The following is an 18,574-nucleotide window of genomic DNA, read 5'->3' as shown; positions in this document are numbered from 1 at the left end:
AAAAAAGTAGGTGTGTTTGGTTTCAAAAAACAGAGCATGGTGTATTTTGTTTATACGACAATAGCGATATAGTCTATAATGCAGTTTAAGCCACCTACCAAAGCTGACTTTGCCTAAAGGAAACTTAAAATGAAACACGTACATCTTTAAAAAAAGTAAGGGTCTTTGGTATTCCATTTTCTTTAATGGAATGGAAGCATTACTCACCCTGTCTCACTTCTGAAAACAGAAGATGTGCAAAGCCAAACACAACCCACATGGGAAGGGCAACGCTGAGTCACAACAGCCCAGCTTGCCCAGCGCCCTGCCACAAACATCTCCGGTACCAGACAATTTTAGTCAGAGGTGCAAGAAACTTATCACTGAGGCTGGAGGAACCTAAATAACCTATCAAGATTGGTCTTGGTAGCTGAACCCTGGATGTGGCCAGCTTCGTATCACCAGCTACTTGTTTTTTAAATCATTACTTATGTCATCTGTGGATACCACCTGCAGCAGCATACCTGCCCGCTCCCAGACACACATTTTGTTCCTTCCTGATGACTTCCTGCCCAGCCAGCAATTGCATTCCATGCATCCCACCATCTAATTGTACACTACGTAAAATGCCATTTCCTTTCATAAGTCTGAATTTCTCATGTTTCTGAATACCTCTTCTCCCCAAGCATTCAGTTCAGATGCAGCCTGTTCTGTATGAACATATCACCCCTTTCTTGACAGTCTCTCAATGACAATAACCCTGGTCTCCCAATTCCTCTCCCAGAAGATCTCCTCCATACCACAATTGCTGTTGTTTGCCTTCTCTGAAGACAGCTTGGCTTCTGCCTCATCTTTTGGTGTTGAGGAAACCCCCAATGCACATGAACAAGTCCCCATTTTCTGTCCACCTGTTTTCTGTAAATCCCAACACCTGGCAGTAGTTTACTTCAGCTGTACTCTGAGCTGCCTATAGGGATACCCAGGTCTCTTTCCCAAGTTCATACTGTCTTCCTGAGGACCCTGACTGCCAGTTCTCTTTCCATTACCATCGGAAGAGTTTCACCAGGACGCAACAGTAGCAGCCCTTTTCACTTCTCATGCTACCCTGCTTAGTGGTTAACCAGTCTGATCCTTAACTATTACCCAAATCCAATCACCTGCCCACAGGAAGAATTCAGGGGGCTCTTGAAACAAGTCCCATGAGCACAAAGAAAAGGGAAGATAAACCTGCCTTGCACTTCCCCTTCCCAAGCTCCCATCTCTTAAGCCTCTCACAAGCCCAGAGGAGCAGAGTTTGTCTCTGAAACACCAACATCTCACCTGGCGCAGCAGCTGGGAGCTGGCTGGCAAGTGGGCACTGACTGACAGCTGGCCTGCATACACAGCACTGTGCACTCCACACGTGTTGATAGCTGGATGCCTTACAGGGAAGTCTGAGTCATTGCCATAATCACCGTGGTGTTACCGTTGCCTACAAAGCTGTCTGCTGTACACTGAGATTAAGGCTGTTGAAAAAACATTGCCTGAAGCCTAGTTCAGGTTGGTTTTTAACCACTCCAAGAACATGCATCTCTGAAATTTGCTTTTTTGACATTAAAAAAAAACCAAAAACTCTTCACCCCTTTCTCTCCCCAATTAAATGAGATGAAAAACAATTGAGAAGTTGCATATTTTCATATAAGAACATATTAGCTTTGTACTGCCGGATCTTTTGAAGACTCATGCATTACTAAAAACCCTATTTAAACATGACAGCTGGGAAAAGTAAGCAAGGTCTGCACTTGTTTTAATTTGGGTGGGGCAAACATTTTTAAAAATCTCATCTGGCAGAGACTTGCCAACATTTGTAACAGCACAGAGTTTAAAATGTTTTTGTTCCTTTTCTGCAACACTTTCTATAACCTGGCAACACCTGTTCCAAATGGGAAATTGGAAAATCTAAACCTGAAGGCAATTTTAAATAGTTTATATAGACCTGGACTAGACTATAAAAACACTGTAAAGGTGGACCAAATTTTTGCCCAGTTCTTGTCAGGGGCTGGACTATCGCAAGTTAGCTTGGAATTACTCTGGCTACAGTAATGTCTTTCTGAAGCCCCCGAGGTGCAAAGATCACCAATAACTGTAAACAGAGCAAAAAGCAGCAGACTGAAGATGCTGACGTTTCCTCCCAGCATATGATGTCAGAGACCCTGAAAGACTCGGCAGGCTTTTCAGTTGTCTGTATAAACAGCCTTTAAAAGCAGAGCTATCTGATAGCACAGTATGGTGCAGATAGAGTGATTAAATATTCAGTTAAACACAGCAGCCATTCTGGTTTAGAAGGAACACATGCATCTGCCATTTATCACAGCTTTGAAGAATTGAGCTACTGGCATGAGACTTTTTGCAAATTCCTTGTGTCAGAAGCCAAATTCTACAGATCAGAGTTATCCAGAGATGCACCAAAAAAGCTAGAATACTGGTTCCCAGCATCAAACCATACTATGAACCTATTGAACACTCCGTTTGTATCATGAAAACACACCTAAGCCTTCTGTAGCCTATATCAAAGTGCCAAGTATAGAGGGGCTTTTCAGGCCAGGAATACCTCTCCTTCCAGAAAGGGCATCTCTGAAGAATAGAAAGTCTTTCTCAGGGCTGGACAAATGAGCTAAACCTAAGGCTATGGAACAGTTTTCCTTCAGTGCCTCCTCACAGAGGGATGTGGAGGGAGAACTCAGCATTGATTAATTATGAGGGCCTGAGGAAACACGCAGAGTGCTCTAACGCAGTCTGTGAAGTTCTTGCCTACCCAAATTAAGCCAAGAACCACATTATTAAAAAAAAAAAAAAAAAAAAATCAAAGTCTTTTTAGCATTTGTACTTTGGACTACAGTAGGGAGCCCACACAGCATGTTAGGTGCTTTCCAGACAGTGAAGATGCCACACCTGCCTTGCCAAAAAAGTTTCTGGTTTATGTAGTTGCACAAGATGGTGCTTGTTTTTTTACAATTATAATTTAGCTGAACAAGTCTGCATTATTTTCCAGAAGGATCCACGATCACACCTGTCTGATCAAGGATCTTCTCATGTGATCAGGCAGCACTGCCAGAAAGGCTGGTTCTCCTGAAGATATTACCGATGGGGTTCAAAAACTCCCCCTTACAGCAGGACACTTGCTCCCCTGTAACTCAGAGCCCTTGTCTTTGCTCTGCAGACCTGCCAGCTTTCAGACAGTAAGAATGGTGGTTCTTTGACTCATTTCTAGACAGCAAGCGTTCATGCTACAGAAGTGATGATCACCACAGACCATCCAGAGACACTTAACATACTAGCTGTTTCAACTGCCCATCCCTTCCCGCCCAGCACAGAGTTTTGTTTCTAGCATTTTCTCTGTCCAAGAGCAGAACTACCTTCCTTTGTAAGAAGCCTCAGCCACCTGAAGAAGAAAAACACTGGATGAACGCCAAAATACATGTCTACCCATGGAGAAAGCACTTGAATCTACCATTTTAAGAGCTGGGACTACCATTCGTACATTACTCTTTCCTTTTTCTTTATTCCCCTGTTGACCAAGCAGGCACTGCTTGTATAAGCAGCACAGCTCTGCTCCAACAGAACATCTTGGTTGCTACAGGAGATACTGCTGAGCAAGGCAGAGTGCTGGAGAACATACACAGGGTGCCACTAAACCTCCCTAGATACAGCCAAGGCAGTAACACAATTCTCTGGTCCTTTCAAACCAGGGGAAGCACAACAAGATAAAATATTCCACCTTTAACACCAAATGTCCTATCACAATCCTTGGTGTGCAAATCAAAGCTTGTGATCCTACCAGCCTCAGGACAGCTGCACAAACAGGCTTTGCAAACAACAGAATCAATGCTCACAGAGCTGCACTTGGTGCATAGACACACAATGTGAATTGATCACACTGCAGTGAAAAAGTAACCCTGCAAAAACATGTGCAGAACCATCAGGTTTCCCAGCTTCATCTAAAAAGAAGAGGGAAATAATTGTCTTAGCTCTGAGATTTCTCAAAGATTCTTTTTGATACCTGTGTTCCCATTTACTTCAGCATCCAAAAGAAATGGGACTGGGTTATCAATCCTTTTCTCTCCTCCCCTTTCCTCCATGAGAGAACTATTAAAAGCAGAAAGAAAGAAGAAATAGAACAAAAAAAAACCAAAACACCACACAACCAAAAAAACCCCACCCCACTACAAAATTTCACAAAAAAATACACACAAACTAGCTGAAATAATCTATTTTCCAGGGAAATGTTAAAATTGATGAGGATTGCAAATGAACGTAGACTCAATATCAAAATAAGCATAAGTAATGATAGTAGCAGAAAACAATATTTGCATTTTCATAGCATTTCCTTACATTAAGGGAGTCTGCAACAGCTCTACACCAGCCTGAGTCCCTGTCCTAAAGAGCTTCCAGTTCAATGCAGCTCTCAGAGCATCTTTTTATGTCAAATGCTATATCTGTATAAAGACATAAACCTCCTCCTTGAGCAAATACATTTACACAGGTGCTTGCAGAAACCACTTCCCAAACTACTTTCTGCTATTCAGACTTGAAAAGAAAAAGGAAAGATAAGAGGTCAGAATGAAGTTAACTTTGCCAACAAAGCATATCTGTTCTTTTTCTCCACACCTCAACACCACTGCTGACAAACAACAAACACTGATTAAAGGCTTTTTAATGCCTGTGAAGGAAAGCAGACTCCCTGCAGCTGCACAGCAGCTGGGAACACTTGTGTTATTTAGCAGAGAAAGGTCTGACCCCACAAGTGAAAATGAGCTTGGTGGTCACTCATTCTATTCACCATCTGGGTACATTATAAGCACAAACAGAACAGCACAGCCCTTTGTGATGGGGGTAACAAGAAATGACCAAGGCATTGCAGTACCAGAGTAACGTGCTTTAGTAAGATTTCAGGGGAAAAGGGAGAGTAAGGGACACAAGTGATATAAATGTGAGAAAGTGGAAGCCTATTGAGCAACAAATCTACAAGAGTCCACTACAGATCAAAATAGAGGTGACTCCACTGTTTAGCAGCTTTGCTGCTGATTAGAACTGCAGGCAGCTGCCCAAAAAAACTGAGTAGGAGTGTCAAACTCATTTTCACCTACATTGTAGAAGTAGCTACATTTATACAGTCCTAAAATTACATTCGGCCCTTTGAAGACAACCACGAGGCTGATGTGGCTGCCAGTGAAAATGAGTTTGACACCCCCGGAGTAAAGAGATGGAGGAAATAGCACATGCAATGTCTTACTGCTGTTTTGGCAGACTTCAAGTTTGAAGATCCTTTGAATACACTGTTAAAAAAAAAAAAAAAAAATCTATCTAGGTTTGTTCAGACAGCACAGATCACCCACCAATTTGTTTAAGCAATGTCTGGGTTTCAACTGGAATAGTTAATTTTCTTCATAGTAGCTAGTATAGGGCTATGTTTTAGATTTGTGCTGGAAATAGTGTTGATAAGACAGGGATGTTTTAGTCACTGCAGAGCAGAGATTACACAGAGTCAAGGCCTTTTCTGCTGCTCGCACCACCCACCAGTGAGTAGGGTGGGGATGCACAAGAAGTTGGGAAGGGACAGAGCTGGGACAACTGACCAAAGGGATACCCCATACCATGACATGATGCTCAGTACATGAAGCTGGGTGAAGAAAAAAGGGAGGGGATATTGAGGGGTGACCTCATTAATGTTTACAGATATATAAAGGGTGAGTATCACAAGGATGGACCCAGGTTCTTCTCAGTGACAACCAATGATCGGACAAGGGGTAATGGGTACAAACTGGAACACAAAAAGTTCCACTTAAATTTGAGAAGAAACTACTTCTCAGTGAGGGTGACAGAACAATGGAACAGGCTGCCCAGGGGGGTTGTGGAGTCTCTTACTCTGGAGACATCCAAGACCTGCCTGGACGCCTTCCTGTGTAACCTCATCTAGGTGTTCCTGCTCTGGCAGAGGGATTGGACTGGATGATCTTTTGAGGTCCCTTCCAATCCCTAACAGTCTGTGATTTGGAGTGATAGCATTTGTCTTCCCAACCATTAGGTGTGATGGAGCTCAGCCTTCTTGGAGGCAGTGAATGAATCCCTTGTTTTGCTTTGCTTGTGTGCACAGCTTTTGCTTTATCTATTGAACTGTCTTTATTTCAACCTAAAAGTTTTCTCACTTTTACCCTTCCAATTCTCTCTCCACTCCCATGAGGGAAGGCAACATGGGGCTCAAAGGGCTTGAGATAATGGCAGGTTCAATTGGAACATGCTATATCAGGTTTATAGGTGTTATTGCCATTTAGCTATTAATCAGCAGGATTCCGTGCTCACCCTAGGGCTTGCCTTACTGTACATTAGAGTCTAGCCCTTGTTAATGCTTTCACTGCTTGCTGTGATGGGCCTGAGCTGGCAGATGGCCAGGGCATCACTGCTGTTTCTGTGCTGCTTTACTGGACAGGCTGCAGTGCCAGTGTAAACTTGAGTCAAATGGACTATGACCTGTGGATGAGTCCATACAGGAGCAGGACACAGCATAGGGTCTGTGGTCCCACCAAGTCAGGTACACCTCAAAGCATCTGTGGCTGTGGTTATATCTGTACTGCAACAGCTATACTTCTGAAACGATTGTGGCCCAAGGGTAAGTCTACATTGGAGAAGGTACCCCTTGAAGCATCTGTGGCTGTGTATAAGGTCATGCTGGAGCACCTCAATGTGTGTGGCCACAGATAAGCCCACAAGAAAGCAGGTACATACCTGAAGGAACTACAACCATGGATAAGGCCATGTTGGAGCAAGCACATTTCTGAAGGGACTGTGGCTATGGGTAAGCAGTTATATCTCTGAGGGCAGTGTGGCCCATGGAGAAGGCCTGTCTTTAAGTACAGATAAGCAACTTGTTCCTAGTGAAAGTTCCACATGAGAACAATACCATTTTATACATTAGAAGAGACCATAAACTTCTGGACATTTTTGTTGCTGTGGGAAAGCATCATTTCACATTTCCTAGTTTTAACCTCACTGATGTACTCCCTGGTTTCAGGCTCTAACCTGGTGCAACCAGACATAGTAGAGGCAGAGCTGGAGCCAAGTCCCAGTTTTAGTCATGGCTAGACTCTAAGCTCCATGGCAGGTTGCCTACAGGGCCACAAGACCTTCAATATCAACCATGGGTTTGAGTCTTCAGCCAAGTTTCTTGCCATGGAACCAGAAGCCTAGCAGGTCCTAAGTGAGAGACCCAAAATGCTTGGCTTTGAGAAATACGAAGAAAATTTGAAAATCTTAGAAACTCTGGCAGAGCTGGGACTGTCAGGGATTGCAGTCTTCCATGTGCAGAAAGATATCAACCATCACAGCTCCCAACAGCTGACCAGGATGTTCAGCCTTGGTCCATCCACTCTCAGAACCTATCTAGTAAAAAAAGGCTTTTGAAGTGAGCTTACTGGAAAGTCTGTCATGTGTTTTGGGATGGGGGGAAGAAAATTTATTTTAATATTTCCTTTTTGGATATGCTCAGAAGTTTGTATTTCACTTGCACCTGACCAATTTCAGTTTAATGTTTTTAAACTGAAGTTTCTCAAAGTTCTACATCTTAAACAAGTTCCAGTCCTTGTGTGAGTTGTTTTCTAGCATCCTACACTTTTATCCCAAGACTTAAAGCTTTCCCAACAAATTTTAGAAGGGCACAGCACTTTCCTCAGACAGGAGTGACTTACAAGGATACTGTAATACTTTATTCCTTGAGTCATTCCACCTGCAAAGTGAAGAGTCTAGCTAAAGTTAAAGCACCACTTATGTTTCAAGCCCAGGTCCCTCAGTTGTGCAAACAAGAACAGGTTCAAAGCACACAGCCTGTGCTTGAGGATAGTGAAGGCTGGGCAAACATGTGGGATCACACCAAAAAGCAGGCAAACTCTAGCTGTATTTGTGCAAGCTGAATTCAAGACAGTTTTCTGCCCTTACAGGCTAGAAATCTCATTTTTCTACAGTGATTCTCCCTTCCCCCACCATCCTCTGTCAATTTTTGTTTCACATAAGCTACTACAATAAAGGAGAGCACTTAAGTAGTGCTTCATCTGCTAGATTAATTCTAGCTAGGAAATAATACTCTGGTTTTCTTCACAAACTGATACCCAAACATGATGCAGCAGCTGTGCTCCTCCTTTAGAATATGAGGTACTAGGTCCAAAGAGGTTGCCCAACAGCATATTTGAAGAGCCTACCTACTCCGAATGGTTCAAGAGAAAACCCTTAGATTCTGATCTCATCCCAGAAAAGCTCTACTGGGTTTTTTTTGCTCTTGTGGCTTTGTTTTTAACAGAAAAAGAAAAAGCCATTGCAATCAGGGAGTAAACTTAAAGCTATACATCTTCTTTTGCCTGTGAGGTACAAGTTTATGCAAGTGCTTAGCTACAGTTGACTTGTGGGAAGGAAAATGCCAGAGACATCAAGGACACAGAGTTCACTTCAGATTTTAAAATAATCCCTTCTCCCACAGAATTTTCATCCACATGCCTGTATCACCCTTATAAAAACTGACTTGAATTTTATGAACATCAGGATTAAGCATCTCATGTTGTACCACAGATCAGTATACCCATCAACTGAAGAGACAAGGAAACCAAAACTAAAACAAAATAGAAATTTCAGCTCAAGTCTCACATTTCTAACACATGACTTCTAAACCTTTCTAGTAAGTTTGGCAACATTAAGGCAGAGACTGATTTAATTCCTTTGAAATAACATTACTTCAGCTTCTGTCAAAGCTCACTCTCCTACTCAGATTATTCTTCCAGCCAATATGACATGCAAGCCTAGAACAAACTTGAGATTAAATTTAATTTGTCAAACACATTGACTAGAGAAGGCATGTTTAACTTGGACTATTTCTTCTCTTTAGCTTTGCTACTATACATGTTGAACCAGACAGAAAATCCAGATGTTTGCATAGTCAGGCAATTAACTTCTTGTCCCAAAGAAAACAACAGCAAAACTTCCATTAACATAAAAGGTGGAATCTTGTCTTTATTACACTGTATTGTTTAGTAACCAGTCTTTCTGGTTTAGGGAGTCCTCTGCTTATTCAGCATAACTCAAGAACAAACTCAAAACATCCTTCTGTATAACATATGCCAAGTTAGTCTCCTTCGAGTAACCATATCCCCTACTTTAGTTTCTCATAATGATAGGTGAGGCTGTTGTTCTCCCCTGGCAAATTTAGCGGGATTACAGCTTTGTGCTGTCACTCAGTGAGAAGTTAACTGTTCCATTGGAATGGAATATTTTTCCTCAAAAGCAGCTCTCAAGAAAGCAGAAGGGTTGAAGTAATGTCATGTGTATACTTCAATAAAGGACAGTATCTCAAGCAAGACTTCTACGTAGAATGACCCCTATCCTAACACAAATGCTGTCACATTGAACACTTTAAATCATCATATGCATTCTTCATGATCTGGAACAAACCCTCTTGGAACTGATTCTCTTCAGTAATGGAGGAGATTGAAGTACCTGCTTTCTTACCTTCCACTGTATAATCCACTAAAAGTCAATCCCGGGATTTTTAGGTTTCTGTACACTCACATAGGAAGTTAGCCACATACAGAAAGTATCAATGAAAGCATATGTTGTTGAGTCTATTTCCCCCTCATACTACCTCCAGGAGATCTGGCTATGCAGCCAGCCTAGGAAAGCTTCTTCCCCATTTACAAGAGTTTGGAGTACTGCAGACAGAACGGGCAAGCTGTGCAGCCATTAGTTCTGACCTCTTGAGGTGTTAGAAGATGGAATTAGAACCAGATGTGTAATCCACAGTAATCTTCCCCTCCATCCACACTTAGTTCCTTCCTAATAATTCCACTAGAACCTTTCTGGGGCCTGTGGCTGCTCAAGAACCACTGTGCAAGATCCTTTCCTTAAATTTGTCTCAAGATTTATACTAACATGAGTTCGCCAATGTTTCAGTAATACCTTTCAGTATGATATAATGAACAACATAATACTTCTTCCTTGTTTCAAAAGGCAGAATAGTCTTGATATCAAATAAGCTTCTCACACAAGTCTGCTGTGGAATATGGGGATACACATTAACCGCAAGTATGTCTGATTACAACCAAGTTTTTCTATAAAGGACTTCCCTCTAAATTCAAAACCCTTAAAATTTGGCTTCATGACCTGACATTGACTCATCCAGACCCCCTTCTCTTAAGCACCTTGTCATGCTGTCATTCTCTCAATAACTCAAAGTACTTTGCCCTATCCTTCCACAACATTACTGCTGAAGAGCAGGGCATCTACTTTAAGGGGAATCTCCAAGTCAGTTGATAAGACTTCTAAACATTCCAAACTGGCAAGAAAATAAAAACCACATTTTCTCATCTCTTCCCATCATATTCTCTCCAATAAGACAAAAGCTTCTGTACATGCCAGAGACCACCCACTGCAAAAACTTGGTATCAAGTCTTACCAAAAAGAGCTTTGAAATCCCTTGAACACTGCCTCCTAGGTGAGTGCCATCAATTCCCTTTAGCGTGTACAAAAGGCACATTACTCAGGCACACACAGCAAAATGGATACAACTGAGCTTACATCAAGCCAGATACTCCTTCCCATTGTCTAGTCTACAGTGTCTTACTTCAGTCACTGCCATATCTATTAGACACTACTATTGTAGCCAAGGCAGATGTATGAAGAGGACTACCATCTCCAGAACTGTTCTACTCTGCTGGGAGGTCATCACACAAGGAGACATGATGATTAAATATAGTTTACAAACACTTTGTCAGACATATCTTCAGAGCTGAGCTCCAATGGAAATACAACTGTCCAAAGGCACTACTTATACCACAAGTGTTTTGTTCTTGTAGATCTCCCAAGATGGAAAATGTCACCCATTAAAACTCCATAGCTCTACAAGTTTCAGTCCTTCTTAAATCAATTATTCTAAAATGCTGAAGGAAGCATTCAAAGTGAAACTGGCATCCAGCCTTCATTATGGTTGTTGTTACTGCTGCCAACAGCAGAACCAAGAAGTAGATATTAGGAATAGCTGAACTCATTAGTTCAAAACCCAGCAAGGGCTGGCTGCCCATCAGTAGAGGTATATAACTGAATGCCAAGACCGAAATTCCATTGCACAGGAGGGATATTAAAAAAGGAGGTACTGTGAATATTAAAGAGTTCGCTTTTAACTATGTTCTTACCCCTACATGATCCAAATATATGATTAACCAAAGATAACTCAGGGGAAGATGGCTGCATCAGGGGCTTCTCCCTATTTCACTTAACTTTACATATACTATCATCAGAACTTCAGTGTCAAAGCGCCTGAAGCACCACTACTACTACTTCTGTTTGGGGACATAACTATCTCTACATGTCTCCTACAGCCTTACCTTGCCACCTCCAGAGAGATATTCAAAGTTGGCTTCTGGGTCCTTAAGCTCTACAGAGTAAAGGCAGTTGCCCTTATGTACTCTATTATTCCTCTAAAGTGTCAAATACAGCGAAACTGAAGAAAAAACACAAGACAGGAATTTCACCTTGTTCATAGATAATATGTTCCCATATTAAATACAGAATAGCTCACGTTGCAAGTATTCTGAAAGCAGCAGCTTTCCCACATTTGCTGGAATGATGTTATCCATATTCTTTAAAAGAACCAGGTTTTTCCTGATGTCATAGAGGTTGTGTTATCCCTGGACTTTTAGCCTATGGATAAAGAGGCAACAAATACACAACCTCATTAGCAGAAGTATTAACTGAACAGTTAATATCTATGAGGTACTCTTTGCTCTTTCAACAAAACCCTGCAGTAGCGACATCCACCTACCAATACATGCAGGTATTTGACATTAAGTAGCATACATCTGACCTGCAGACAGGTAGTTTCAGAGACTCAATTTCTACACAAGTCAAATTATAACATTTAAAGACACCATTTAGAAATTGTAACTCTTGCTTAGCAGGCCAGAGACTCTTCAGAACAGCCCTCCAATAGCGGTCACAAGGATCCCAGGCTCAGCTTCTTAACACTCACTGCTTCAAAGTGCCAGCCCACCTTGGTGGATTCTACAGTGACTAAAACAGACAAAGTCTAAGGCAAAGTTTAAATTCAGAACAAAAAAAAAATTCCTGCTAACCAAGAAAAGAAATATGCCAGCCAGGAATTTGGAGCAAGAGGGAAAGAATCAGGAAAGGATGTACAAAACAGCACAAACTCCTGTCAAAAGTCAGAAAAAATAAACTTTTACCCCTAACTCCCTAAGGGAAAGAGTCATTGTTTCATTACTTTGTTCTGCAGTTCTGTTTGCATTGTATTTTGCCGTGTTTACAATAATTCTCATCTTTCTACTTACATTTAAACCAAATGCTTCCCTCAGTTTTGTCAGGGTAACCACCCACAGAGTTTAGCCCTTTGTACAAATTAAGTGCCAGACAATGCTTCCTCAGACTGTCAGGCAGTCAAAGTCTCCTGGGACAACACGGGCAGTAGCAGAGAAGCTTCCCCCAGTATTAAAAGTCTTTCTGGATCACAAATGGAAGAAGCTGCTGTGTACAGAAGGCTCAGGATATCAACTTCAGTTCTGCTGGTATGAAACCAATTCTTTGCTCCCTTCTCCCACCTCAAAAAAAGTCACTTACTATGATTATTTAAATAATACAATAAAAACCTTTCTGTAACAGACAGGATGCATGTAGTGCTTGCTTCAGGAGTTGGAAAAGCTAGAGACAGCTCTAAGATAAAAATAGTTGTGAGACAAGAATGAAGGATCCTTGTTAACTGTACCATGGTTAGCTTTAATGGCATCATCTGCTGCCAGTGACAGACAGTATTCAGAAAAGTATTACTGTGTACACCAAAGAGTAAAGGCTTTCTGATTTCTGTAGACAGGATTCCTTTACAGCGGTTACTTGTGTCAAAGTTGCAGTAATGACTTAACTGCTGATTGCTGAACTTGAAATTGGTAAAACAAAGCAGAAAAAAACAGGCACTGCCACTTATTGCAGAGTCTAACTAGGCAACATCATTTCAAACTAGCAAGTTGTTCCTGTGCAAGGTTTTTGAGCCTATTCAAGTAGAGTTGACATGCCTTCCAAAAGCTTGGGAAAAAGATGATGCATTTTATCACCACTGCTGAACTATCCAGCAATATTACTATTACACTAGCACAAAAATTTGTTTTTTCATGCAAACCTGTTTACACAAGTCAGAAGCCTTTTCCATAATGAAGTGATAGATTTGGTTTGTATGATATTCCCAGAAGAATCCCTCCTATCAAGATCTGCAAGGAATCTTAGAACCATTAAAATAACACTACCACACCTACTACTAAACCACATCCCTAAGCACTATGCCTACCATCCTTTAAACACCACCAGGGATGGTGACTCCACCACTTCCCTGGCCAGCCTGTTCCAATGCTTGACAACACTTTCGATGAATAATTTTTTCCTAATATCCAATCTAAACCTCTCCTGGCACAACTTGAGGCCATTTCCTCTCATCCTATCACCTGTTACTTGGGTTACTTGAGAGAAGAGATGACCACCCTCTGTGCTACAACCTCCTTTCCGGTAGCTGTAGACAACAATAAGGTCTTCCCTCAGCCTCCTTTTCTCTAGGCTAAGCAGCCCTAGCTCCTTCAGTCACTCCTCATAAGACTTGACCAGCTTCATTTCTCTTATTTGGACAAGCTTCAGCACCTCAATGTCTTTCTCGTAGTGAGGGGGGAACATCACTAAGTTGTTGAGGTTGCTGTTTGAAGGTCTGCAGTCTTAAATGTTAGCCCTGAATTGGCCAGGCGGTTGGACTAGATGATTGTTGTAGGTGCCTTCCAACAGAAATAGTCTATTCTACATCATAGAACAGCCCAGGTTGGAAGGGACCTTGAAAGATCATCTTGTCCAACCTTTTGTGGGAAAGGGAACCTAGATGAGGTGATCTAGTGCCCTGTCCAACCACATCCTGAAAACTGCCAGTGACAGGGACCCCACCACATCCCTGGGGAGGTTGTTCCAGTGATTTTTCTCAATGTAAAAAAATTCCTTCCTATATCAAGCTGAAACCTCTTCCAGTGCAATGTGTTGAACAGCACGGGGCCCAGCATTGATCCCTGAGGGACCTCGCTTGTAACAGGCTGCCATCAACTGCTCTCCCCATGTGGACAGGAAAAGTTATTCTATTGTAGGTGACCAGCGTAGTCTGGCATGATCTGCCTTTGGTAAATCCATGCTGGCTTTTCGCAACCACCTGCTTCATTTGGGCTGTGACAGTTTCTAGGACTTGCTCCACTACTTTCCCAGGGACTGGAGTAAGACTGAGTGGCCTGTAGTTTCCTGGCTCCTCTTTTGGGCCCTATGGGGCTATCTTAAAAAAAAAAAAACACCCACAACATTTACAGGTATCTTGAAGCTGCTGCAGGTTATTGGTATGAGTTTACACAGCAAGATAAATTTCCTTCCCAAAGTGCTTATCCCCACCCCATCATGTTTATATATACACTTAATCCCCCGAACCAAGCAGAAGGATGTTCAAGACTGACCTTCATACAGACTGTTCAGTCTCAGGTTGACAACTTTTTCACAGCATTTTGCACTACAGAACTGTTTTAGTGTGTTTACTTTCAATTTGCAGAAAGGGTGATTCCAGCTACATTGAACTATTTTCCACACTTTTCAGTGAGAAGGTACAGAATACTCACACTGATTCCTTGTTGCTAGAGGCAGACATGCTTTCCTTATTTTCTGTGGAAATAAGTTTTAAAGCATTTCTAGCTCTACAGTATTTCCCTTTACACACAAGTGAAGTTAACTTTCATTGTCACCAAGAGCCTTGTAGTCAAAAGCCACCCAAGCCAGTGCAGTATCTTCATATATGAGTCATTTGGTACAGGACTGACAGCTCTCCATACAAGCAACCACCTCTAGTCCAAAATCACACAGCACTCCCCAGGTTAACTTTCCTCCAATCGCACTCACTGGAGTTTTGGAAGTGCTCAGTTAACTTTGTGCTGCAATTTCTATGTGTCTCTCTAGTGGAAGTTAAAAAAAAAATCTAACATACATATTGGTCTGTTTTTGCTGTCTGCTTCCCTGAAGGGAGCAGTGTATCAGTCTTAATATAAGCAAATATGAGACCTTTGCACAATAAATCTTTGACACAGATAATTGGCAAGATTATTGCAGCCTCTCATCTTCCTTTTCAGGGAATGTTATTAAGAAAGTGTAGCAAAACAGCTGTGGCTTTATCTGGATTCCTCAGATTTTCTGGATCTCGTTCTGTCTGGTCTAAGACCTGGCCTCAGTACAAACACATACTCAGGCTCACTGGTCAGACATCTCAGTGGACAAAGACCAAACTGACATTTTTAGTTGACAGACTTAAAGCAGGCTGTGATACCAGCTTCCACATAGCTTTTGTGACTATTTCAGACTATGAAGAGTAGTAGTACTCATACCATCACCACATCTGGAAGAGTACAGTGAGCTTCTGCACAGGGTTAAGCAATTTTTTCTCTTCATACCTTCTACAGCCTAAGAGGCTGCTGAGCCTGATCTCATCTAAAGGAATTTACTTTTCTGACCCTAATGATCAAGGTTCCTCTTCTCACTGGACGATATTGCCCATCTTTCCAGCAGCCTGGACTATGGTTTAGAAGATGATGAGCCCAGGAAGCAATGGCACCAATAGGAAGGATAAGAAGCAGGGCTTGCTTTATCACTGAACAGCAACACTTCTCATCTACCTGCAGCCACCCATGTAGGAATTACAGCATATACTTTTCATCTAAAATGACACTAGCAAATCATACTCCCTCACCCTGCTCAAATGTAAGCCTCAAGAGTCCTCTAGTCACTATAGCTATGAAGTGTTGCAGACTCCAGTTGAGGTTTGTTTAGAAATAGGTAGATAGATGGCAACAATGAAGGCCTAGACTGTGGTGGTTGGCATCCACCCCCTAAAAAGCAGCTCAGTACTACCTAAATATTAGCAAGACTAGTGGCAGCAGCATCCTTCTCAAACAGCTCTCAGTGGGCTTCTGGTTGAGAAGCAGCCTGTTCTGGAGCAAAAGACCCTTCCCCTCCCCCCTCCCGTGAGCTCAACAACCTCTACAAGCTGAAAAATTATCCTAGACACTAGCTGCCTACATAAACATTGAGAAGTCCTAGTTTTACCTGACAAAAAAAAGCTTGACATTCTGATTCACATGCCACTTCTTACAAGGTTTTTTTCTCCATACCAGGAAGCAAAAATCTTTGGAGGGGGAAACAGTTTAAGAAATCTAGTGAAATTCAGCCTTACAAATAGGAAGGCAACAGTTAAAAAAACCCCTGATTTTATGTTGTTTGATAGTATTCCAGACAGATACTAAGCCAGTTTAGGTCAACTGTGACCCAAGAGGAAACATCTGTTTTAAGGAATTGGGCTGGAAGTCACATTAAAACTAGTTTTGTAGGTGTAGAAGAAATGGCTATGTACCTAGCCTAGCTATAAGATTTCATGGACCTCTGGAAATTAAAGATGTGACCACCAATAAAGATTCCAGCCTAATTTTGCCTGAATCAGCTTGCTTATTCTTATCCATCCTGATTTTGTCTGACTCTTGCCATAACTGTCTGGTCCCAACATTTTTCCAGACAAGTGTCTGTGTCACCAGACACTCCCAGTTTCTCACTCATACTTGCTCACTCTTTGTCTTTGCTCCTTTTTAAATCCAATGCTCTTAAGATTCAGAGAGGTCCTGCACTTTTAATCAGATCTCTTCCAGCATGTAATTGGAAAACACCAAAACCTTTGAAAAAACATTAAAGCCAAGAAGAGTCATCTCTGCTCCTCCCAGCTTAAGTTTGCCAGCTCTTACACATAGAGCTATAACTGATTCTGAAAGACTTTTTCCTTTAGCAATTATATTAATCTTACATATACAAATATTGTTGTCAGCTCAGGCATCTGGCATCTTCTTCCCAGGTTTATTCACATGCCAGGCTGCTGGTTCATTCCCATCCCTCATCACTGTTCTTGCTCCTCTTTCCTCATTCTTGCCTTGTTCAGCTTCCTAGACCTTTTCTCTCTTCCCAGTTCCAGTTCCAAACCCATTCAACTTCACTAGCCAATTTCTTCTTTCTACTTGAATTCCAGTGAGAAGTTACTAACCAGACCCTCAGACCCCCTAATTATACTCAGTAATCCAGCTCTATCACTGGATATTATATTTCAATCCCCAATCCTCTGTCACTGGTTACAGCTCAAGTACCAGCTTATTCCTTTGTTTTCACAAGACTTCCAACTCCAGACTACAGAGAAATAAGTCAGTTCAATGTTGCCCTGTTTTGATCCATCAAACCAGATGACTAATATAAAATCTTGAAAGAGGATTTTATTCCTATTAGTTTTCAGTAGCAAAGATAAGCATAGCCTAGCTTCCTATTTGTAACAAGCCCCTAGATATCCCATAGTTGCTGACCACAAGGCAGCAAAGCAGTAGTTTTGTTTCCTGTAAAGATCTTTCAGAAGCACCACACTGCAGTTACACTTGGTTATCAAAACATTAGTGTCGCCTAAAATAAAAGCAGAGCAGAAAAGAAAAAAAAGCAGCATATTCAAATTATCCTTAAGAACATATAAGCCATCTGAAAACAATACTAAGTTGCCCAAAGCCTGCTGAGAGCACAGGTAGGTGGGGGTTCACACAGGACTAGGATCATTGCAATTCCCAAGTCTGGCTATGAATCTCTGCAAAGGAGCTTCCTTCTTCCCTCTTCCCCCCACACCAATAGAATTTCCTCATTTGTAAGCGAAGCCCAATACAAACTTCTTAGAAAAGTTTACAGGGTAATTTAGTCATCTTTAATCCTTAGGTTAAAGGGAGGGAAAGTTTCAATAGGTAAAAACAGAGCCAGATTTTGAACACCTGTGAGCAACATTTAAGGGAGGGAAGGTCTGAAGTTTGCACGCAATAAGGTTGACAGCAGTATTTGGCTCCAATACACAGATTTCTATCCCTTGCTTATTTCATAATTCTCCATATTCACACCCAGAAGTGGCTTCTGTTGGAGGACTGCCTCTGAACAGAAATCTTCAGCTGAACACTGTTCTTAAAATGGAGTCACTTAAAGTCCTCTAAATCAGATGAACCCCAGGTTTGTAATCAACAAATGAACTACTATGTGATAACTCAAATGAGAAAACCTTGAAGCAGGACCTGCATACATCCTTGAGCATGGAAAGAAGTTTCTTCAGAAGTGCCAAAATGTAAGTATGGATCCTTAAAAACCCATTACTGAATTAATTCCTAAAGAGCAAGAGCAGAGCTGGAGCGCCTAGTCTCCCCAAGTCACAGGTCACTACACACTAATGACACTTGCCCCAAGCATTTTTATTCAAGTCAGTTCTCTGACTTGGCAAGCTCCGAATGCATGCAATGCCTTATGTATCTAAGTGCTTACAAAAAAGGCTCAGCTTTAACTGGGAAGATATCAAGCCAAGGAATGGAAACAGCATCCTCACAGAAACTCAGTATAGTATGAATTTAGACATGAGATTTTTGTTAGAAGATGGTTGTCTTACTGTTGCCTTCCCAGGAAGATTCAA

At 41.7% G+C, this 18,574-nt stretch overlaps 1 protein-coding gene across 1 annotated transcript in view; it reads right to left on the bottom strand.

Moving 5' to 3' along the window:
- SMOC1 (SPARC related modular calcium binding 1) overlaps positions 1 to 18,574 on the bottom strand; it is a gene marked incomplete at both ends in the record, with an annotated part of 119,192 nt that overhangs the window by 78,214 nt on the left and 22,404 nt on the right. The window lies entirely within an intron of this gene.

The sequence above is a fragment of the Nesoenas mayeri genome (genome assembly GCF_963082525.1).
Source record: "Nesoenas mayeri genome assembly, chromosome: 5".
Classification (NCBI taxonomy): domain Eukaryota; kingdom Metazoa; phylum Chordata; class Aves; order Columbiformes; family Columbidae; genus Nesoenas; species Nesoenas mayeri.
The sequence above is the reverse complement of the archived record's forward strand: the minus strand, read 5'-3'. Positions and strand labels throughout refer to the sequence as shown.